Raw genomic sequence first — 8024 nt, 5'->3', positions numbered from 1 at the left:
GAGGCCACCCCTGCAGCCCCCCCGCTACCAAAACTTTGCCATATAAACCCTATATATATATATATATGTAGTAGTGTATCTACATAAAAATAAATAAAATATATATTTGTGCATATTTATACACTATTTTATTTATATATTTCTATTTAAGTATACACTGTATATAAATGTATATATTTTTATATCTAAGCACATCCTGATCCAAAGGAAGCAGGGAGCCAATCACAAGGCTGCCTGAGAACATGTGGGTATGACAGTGACAAGAAAAGGGCTTTTAGCCAGTCACAGAGCAGTATGAAAACACATGGGTTATGGTATTTAACAAAATTGCAGCTCCCTTCCATAAAATGGTGGCTGAAGCAAAATGATGCCTCTGTGTATGTAGGGAAAAGGTCAAGGCCTTGGCTAAGCCCTGCATAGGATGTCTCCATATGTCTTACGTGACTTTAAACCAAAATTCACTTAGCCAAATTGGGGACTCTAATCCCTTTTTTAAACCAAATGGGGACTCGAACCCCTGCCTAGGCCCTAAACCCAACCCTGCGTAGCTTTTGCTGCATCTTACAGGCAGGTAAGCAAATTTTCCAAAAGAATTCCTTTATACTTACAAAACAGTGGGTTTTGCTCAGGGGCTCTTTGGTCCGGGGATTGAGGTCTTCTCCAAGAATCTCTAGGTACCAGCTGAGGTTCCATGATCCCAGGAACCGTTGAGGCTCAAGAGCTAAGTCCCACCTGAGTCGCCAAATTGATACTGTAAAAGTCGGTCAAAGAAACTCTCTAAGACTCTATTTGGAGTTTTAGAAAGCAGGCATTCTTGCACTCACTTCTCTCACTTTTCTCACTCACATTTCTCTCACATCCCTTATCACCCACAAGCCTCTGGGAAGGTTGAGAGGTACAAAGGACTGTTAAAGACTATGTTACGAGCATTGGGTGCTGGGACATAGAAACAATGGGACGGAAATCTACCAGAAGCCACTTGGTTAGTTAATACCAGAGGGTCTGATAACCATTCTGGTCCAGCTAAAACAAAGCCCCTACACACGGTGGGAGGAGCTAAAGTCCCTGTAGCGCGTGTAGGGAAGTGGATGGGGAAGATGGTGAGGGCTGCTCCTGCCGTGGGAAAAGGCAAACCCACTCGTGGGATTGTCTTCGCCCAAGGACGGGGGGCCACCTGGTGGGTGATGCAAAAGGATGGGGATATCAGGTGTGTGCCTCAAGGAGATTTAACCTTGGGAGAAAACTAATCTGTAATCTAAGCTATGTGTTGTAGAAAGACACTGCAGAACCAATGACAGGTCGACTTCTCAAGGAACCGGGCAAGTGCAGCAACGACTCGAGCTAAGCTGGTGCTGGCATCCAGACATCCAACTCCGCCTGTCCTGAGTGACCACTTTGGCAGATGAAGCTGAAATCATCAACAGTTCTTATGAACATTTTGGGAAGAGACCTATAGAATGAGAAAAAGTACCTATCTATAAATCTGTTGAAGGACAGGGAACAGTGGTGATGAGAATACTTATACACTAAAGTACGTGGGACCTGAAGGTGACACAAATGTTATGGAATAAGGGGTGGAGGTTGTACTGGGTCTGTCTGGGATGGAGTTAAATTTCCCTGCAGCAGCCCATACAGTGCTGTGCTCTGCACTTGTAGCTAGAACAGCACTGGTATCACAACAGCGTTTTGTCTTTTGCTGGGCAATACTGGCACAGCATTAAGACTCCCTCTAAACCCCCAGCACAAGAAGACCATGGAAGTATTAGAACGAATCCAGAGGAGGGCCACAAAGATGATCAAGGGACTGGAACACCTCTCCTACGAGGACAGGCTGAGGGAGTTGGGGTTGTTCAGCCTGGAGAAGAGAAGGCTCCGTGGAGATGTTATAGCAGCCTTCCACTACCTAAAGGGGGCCTACAGGAAAGCTGGGGAGGGACTCTTTATCAGGGAATGGAGTGATAGGAGAAGGAGTAATGGTTTAAACTAAAAGAGGGTAGGTTTAGATTAGATATAAGGAGGAAATTCTTTACTGTGAGGGTGGTGAGGCACTGGAACAGGTTGCTCAGAGAAGTAGTGGATGCCCCATCCCTGTAAATGTTTAAGGCACGATTGGATAGTGCTTTGAGCAACCGGGCCTAGTGGGAGGTGTCCTTGCCCATGGCAGGGGGGTTGGAACTAGATGATCTTTAAGGTCTTTTCCAACCAAAGCCATTCTATGATTCTTTGATTCTATGATTCTATGACTCTTCACCAGCAGTGGCAACAGCCTAAAACCATTGGACAGCTGTATTTTTTTTTCCAAATATTAATTTGCATTATTTTGCATTCCCCCCTTAATTTCCATTCCCCCTCTAAAAGACATCTAGACATAGAATCATAGAATCATAGAAAAGGTTGTAAAAGACCTCCAAGATCATCTGGTCCAACTATTCCCCTACCAACAGTGTCACCCACTAAACCATGTCCCTAAGCACCACGTCCAACCTTTCCTTGAACATCCCCAGGGATGGTGACTCCACCACCTCCCTGGGCAACCCGTTCCAATGCCTGACTACTCTTTCTGAGAAGAAATGTCTCCTAATTTCCAACCTAAACCTCCCCTGGTGTAACTTGAGGCCATTCCTTCTTGTCCTATCGCTAGTTATCTGCGAGAAGAGACTGACCTCCAGCTCCCTATAACTTCCTTTCAGGTAGTTGTAGAGAGCAATAAGGTCTCCCCTGAGCTTCCTCTTCTCCAGACTAAAGAAACCCAGTTCCCTCAGCCACTCCTCATAGGACTTGTGTTCCAGGCCCTTCACCAGCTTCGTAGTCCTTCTCTGGACACATTCCAGGGCCTCGATGTCCTTCTTGTAGTGAGGGGCCCAAAAGTGAAGACAGTACTTGAGGTGCGGCCTCACCAGAGCAGAGTACAGGGGGACAATCACCTCCCTGGTCCTGCTGGCTATGCTATTCCTGATATAAACCAGGATGCCATTGGCACACTGCTTGCTCATGTTCAGGTGAGCATCGACCAACACCCCCAGGTCCCTTTCCTCTGCACAGCTTTCCAGCCACTCTGCCCCAAGCCGTTAGTGTTGCATGGAGCTGTTGTGGCCAAAGTGCAGGACCCGGCACTTAGCCATATTGAACCTCATCCCATTGGCCTCTGCCCATCCATCCAACCTGTCCAGGTCCCTCTGTAGGGCCTTCCTACCCTCCAGCAGATCGACACTTCGCCCCAGCTTGGTGTCGCCTGCAAACTTACTGAGGGTGCACTCAATTCCCTCATCCAAATCATCAATAAAGATATTAAAGAGGATGGGCCCCAGTACCGACCTCTGGGGAACACCACTCGTAACTGGTCACCAGCTGGATTTAACTCCGTTCACCACCACTCTCTGAGCCCGGCTGTCCAGCCAGTTTTTAACCCAGCAGAGGGTACCTGTCCAATCCATGGGCTTCCAGCTTCTCCAGGAGAATACTGTGGGAGACCGTGTCAAAGGCCTTGATGAAGTCTAGGTAGACTACGTCAACAGCCTTTCCCTCATCCACCAGGTGGGTCACCCAGTCATAGAAGGAGATGAGTTTGGTCAGGCAGGACTTGCCTTTCATGAACCCATGCTGACTGGGCCTGATCCCCAGGTTGTCCTGCACATGCTGCGTGATTGCATTCAAGATGACCTGTTCCATCACCTTTTCTGGAACCGGCTTCAGGCTGACAGGCCTGTAGTTCCCCAGGTCCTCCTTATGACCCTTCTTATAGATGGGCGTCCCATTAGCAAGTCTACAGTCATCTGGGACCTCTCCGGATGACCATGACCGCTGATAGATGACAGAAAGCAGCTTGGCAATCACATCCACCAACTCCCTCTGCACCCTCGGGTGGATAACAAGGTTGAACAATCTAAGTGCGATGTGCTGCACATGGGTTGGGGCAATCCCAGACATGAGAACAGACTGGGAGAAGAATTCATAGAGAGCAGTGTGGTGGTTTTACTCAGAGGGTGGTGAGGCACTGGAATAGGTTGCCCAGAGAAGTTGTGGATGCACCATCCCTGGAGGTGCTCAAGACCAGGTTACATGAGTCCCTGGGCAACCTGATCTAGTGTGTGGTGTCCCTGGCCATGGCCGGGGGTTGGACCTAGATGATCTTTGAGGTTCCTTCCAACCCAAGCCATTTTATGATGCTATGATCTATGAGTGGTTACTCCTATTTTCAGTTCCTTCAAATAAAGAATTCTTTAAAAAGCTTTGACTAATTATTTCAATTTACGGAGCATACAGTGTAGCAATGATCTTTATGTACATTTAGAAAAATATTGAAGTTATTTTGAGAGATGCTCTTTCACAATTACTACCTGATTAGCTTCTATAAAACGATTAAATAGTTTACAGCAAGTTATATCACAGAATGGTTGAGGTTGAAAGGGACCTCTAGAAGTCATCTAATCCAATACCCCTGCTCAAGCAGGGACACCTAGTGAAGGCTGCCCTGCTATGTGGGTGTGAAGCATTTTTTTTGTTTTGTTTTGTTTTGTTTCTAACAAACGGAAGTAGGTGGCTTCTGCTTTACCTCTGGTCAAGGTAATGCAGTTTCTTCTACTTTTAGGTGGGGTTTTTAAAGTAGTAGTCATTCTTCCCTGTACTAAGGTAAGTGGTTTTTAAGAACTTTTTTTCTTTGTGTGTCTGTCTGTGGATGACTTTGATCTGATACGGAACTTGCACTTTGAATATGAGGAAAAGTATCAGTCTTAATATTTGGCTATCTTCTCGTGTACCTGCCCTCTGATTGCAGAATGTGTCCAGAATAACAATACAAAGGGACTTCTCATGGAGCATGAACAAACAAATATTTTAAATTCAGTATCTATCTTAACTGAGTCTCAAATCAGGCTATACTTTGTTTTGTTTTTCAGAGTAATATAATTGAAAGTGCTTCTCCTATATTTGAGGAAGAACAAATTGCTGGTTGGATGGTGGATTAATAAGTAGTTGCCATATTACAAGAGTAAGAAGATATTTGGGGATTTGGGAAGAACTGGATTTTCACCCTAGTTCAGCAGCTTTGCTGCTCACTTAAACACAGATGAATGAAGACCCCATTTGGAAAATCACCAGGTCAGCGGTCCAGAGCTGATGCAGGTGAGGTGTTATTGAATTTGTTTTCATTGTTTGTTAATTGGTTTTTAGTAGGTAAAAAATATTCTTAATACATAAGAAAATATATAAAATAATGGCTTTATGAAGCTGTTACTGTTTCCTTATGTTTTTTTCTGCTTGTTTTTAAAGATAAGAATTATACTTTGATTATAGAAATTGCAGAATTGAAAGGTTATACACAAATTTTAATTAAGCTGTACAGACTTACATATAAGAAATTGTACTGGTTTTGGCTGGGATAGAGTTTATTTTCTTCATAGTGGCTCATATGGTGCTATATTTTGTAGTTATGACCGAAATGGTGTTGATAACGTACCAGTGTTTAAGCTATTGCTTAACAATGCTTATGCAGCATCAAGGCCTTTTCTGCTTCTCATGCTGCCCTGTCAGCAAAGGAAGCTGGGGTTGCACAAGAAGTTGGGAGGGCACACAGCCAGGACAGCTGACCCAAACTTACCAAAGAGTTATTCCATACCATCTCATGTCATGCTCAGCAATAAAATCTGTGGGAAAGAAGGAGGAAGGGGGGATGTTCAGAGTTGTGGTGTTTGTCTTCCCAGAAACTGTTACACATGATGAAGCCCTGCTTTCCTGGAAATGGCTAAACATCTACCTGCCGAAGGGAAATAGTGAATTAATTCCTTATTTTGCTTTGCTTGCAAGTGCAGCTTTTGCTGTGCCTATTAAACTGTCTATCTCAACTCACGAGTTTTCTCTTTTGATTTACCTTTGTGAATCTCTCCCCCATCCCACTATGTGTGTGGGGGGGGGAGTGAGCAAGTAGCTGTGGTGCTTAGCTCCCTACCAGGGTTAATCTACAACTGAAATGCTTGTTAAACTGAAATGCTTGTTAGTAGTCTATAATATCAAAGGTTTAACATAACAGGAAGTTAACTAAAATTCTACAAAGGAGCTTGTGATAGGACTAGAGTAACATTTTGCTCATCCCAGAAGTGCTTGAAAATAAACAGTAATGTATTTACCATACATATTCACCACTGGAGGCCAGTAACTAGCGGAGTACCCCAGGGGTCAATACTGGGTCCAGTCCCTCAGGTGCATCCCATCGGGGCCCATAGATTTGTGGGTGTCTAGCTTGCCTAAATAACCTCTAACCCAATCCTCTTCGACAGGGGAAAGTCTTCCTTTCTCTGGGTTTTCTTTCTTCTTTCCTGGCTCAGTAGTACGTGTAGTGAAGACTGAAGCAAAGAAGGCACTCAGTAACTCCGCCTTCTCTGTATCCGCCGTCACCAAGGCACCCGCCTCATTTAGCAGCGCACCCACGTTTTCCTTAGTCTTCCTTTTGTTGCTGATGTATTTGAAGAAGCCCTTCTTGTCGTCCTTGATGTCTTGCTAAATTTAATTCTAACCAGGCCTTGGCCTTCCTCATTGCATCCCTGCATTCTCTGACAATGTTCCTAGACCAACTGGTCTGTCCCTTCTTCAACATCATGTACGCTTTCTTCTTCTGTTTAAGTTTTCCCAAGAGCTCCTTGCCCATCCATGAAGGTCTCCTGCCCCCCTTGCTCGACTTCTTTCTCGTAGGGATCCACCAGTCCTGAGCTTGGAGGAAGTGGTGCTTGAATATTAGCCAACTCTGCTGGGTCCCCTTTCCCTCTAGGGCCCTGGCCCAGGGGATTCCTCCAATTAGGTCCGTGAAGAGGTCAAAGTTAGCTCTTGAAATCCAGGGTTGCCATCCTACTTTTTGCTCTGCTTCTCACAGGATCTTGAACTACAACATCTCATGATAATTGCAGACGAGACTGCCCTCAACCTTCACTTTTCCAACTAGACCATCTCTGTTTGTTAGTACCAGGTCCAGCAGCGCCCCTCTCCTTGTTGGCTCACCTACCACCTGTGTCAAGAAGTTATCCTCAGTGTTCTGCAGTAACCTCCTGGACTGTTTGTTCTGAGCTGTGTTGTCTTCCCAGCAAATATCGGGGTGGTTAAAGTCTCCCCTAAGAACCAGGGCCTGCGAACGTGAGGCAACTTGCAGCTGCCTGTAGAAGGCCTCATCCACTTCCTCTTCCTGATCCGGTGGCCTGTAGTAAACACCCACCAGAATGTCACCCCTGTTGGCCTGCCCTTTAATCCTCACCCATAGGCTCTCGACTTGCACTTCATCCCCCCCAGGCAGAGCTGCATACATTCCAGTTGCTCACTCACATAAAGAGCAACTCTACCACCTCGCCTTCCTGGCCTGTCCTCTCTAAAAAGCACAAAGCCATCCATGGCCACATTCCAGTCATGGGAGCTGTCCCACCATGTCTCAGTAATTGCGACAAGATCATAGCCCTGCAACCACACGCACACCTCTACTTTCCCTTGTTTATTCCCCATGCTGCGTGTGTTTACATAGAGGCATTTGAGTTGGGCTCCCAATGCGTCTTCCTTTCTGGATGGGGCAACTATAACTCGTCCATGTGGGCCTACGGTAGCTCTCCTGTCAAGCTCTGTTCCCTCTCTAGACTGTAGACATCCTTTGCTGGCTGTGATGTTCAGCTGGCATGAGTGGAATGGCATGTCATCCCGTACCTTATTGCCAGCATCCCTAATGATATCCCCCTCCCTCATCGAATCTAGTTTAAAGCCCAATCAATGAGCCCTGCCAGCTCATGACCAAGGACCCTCTTCCCTCTTTGGGAAAGATGAATCCCATCTGATGCCAGCAAGCCTGGTGCCATGTAAGGCTTCCTGTTGCCAACGAACACAAAATTTTGGCGATGACACCAGCCATGGAGCCATGTGTTAATGGATGCTATCCTTCTTTTCCTGTCACTGTCAGTACTAGGGAGAACGGAGGAGAAGATAACTTGTGCACCTGAATTCCTGATCATCCATCCCAATTCCTTGAAGTCCCTTTTGATTGCTCTCGGGCTACGCGT

Source organism: Anser brachyrhynchus (genome assembly GCF_964034855.1).
Source record: "Anser brachyrhynchus genome assembly, chromosome: W".
Taxonomy (NCBI): Eukaryota; Metazoa; Chordata; class Aves; order Anseriformes; family Anatidae; genus Anser; species Anser brachyrhynchus.
Note: the sequence above shows the minus strand (reverse complement) of the source record.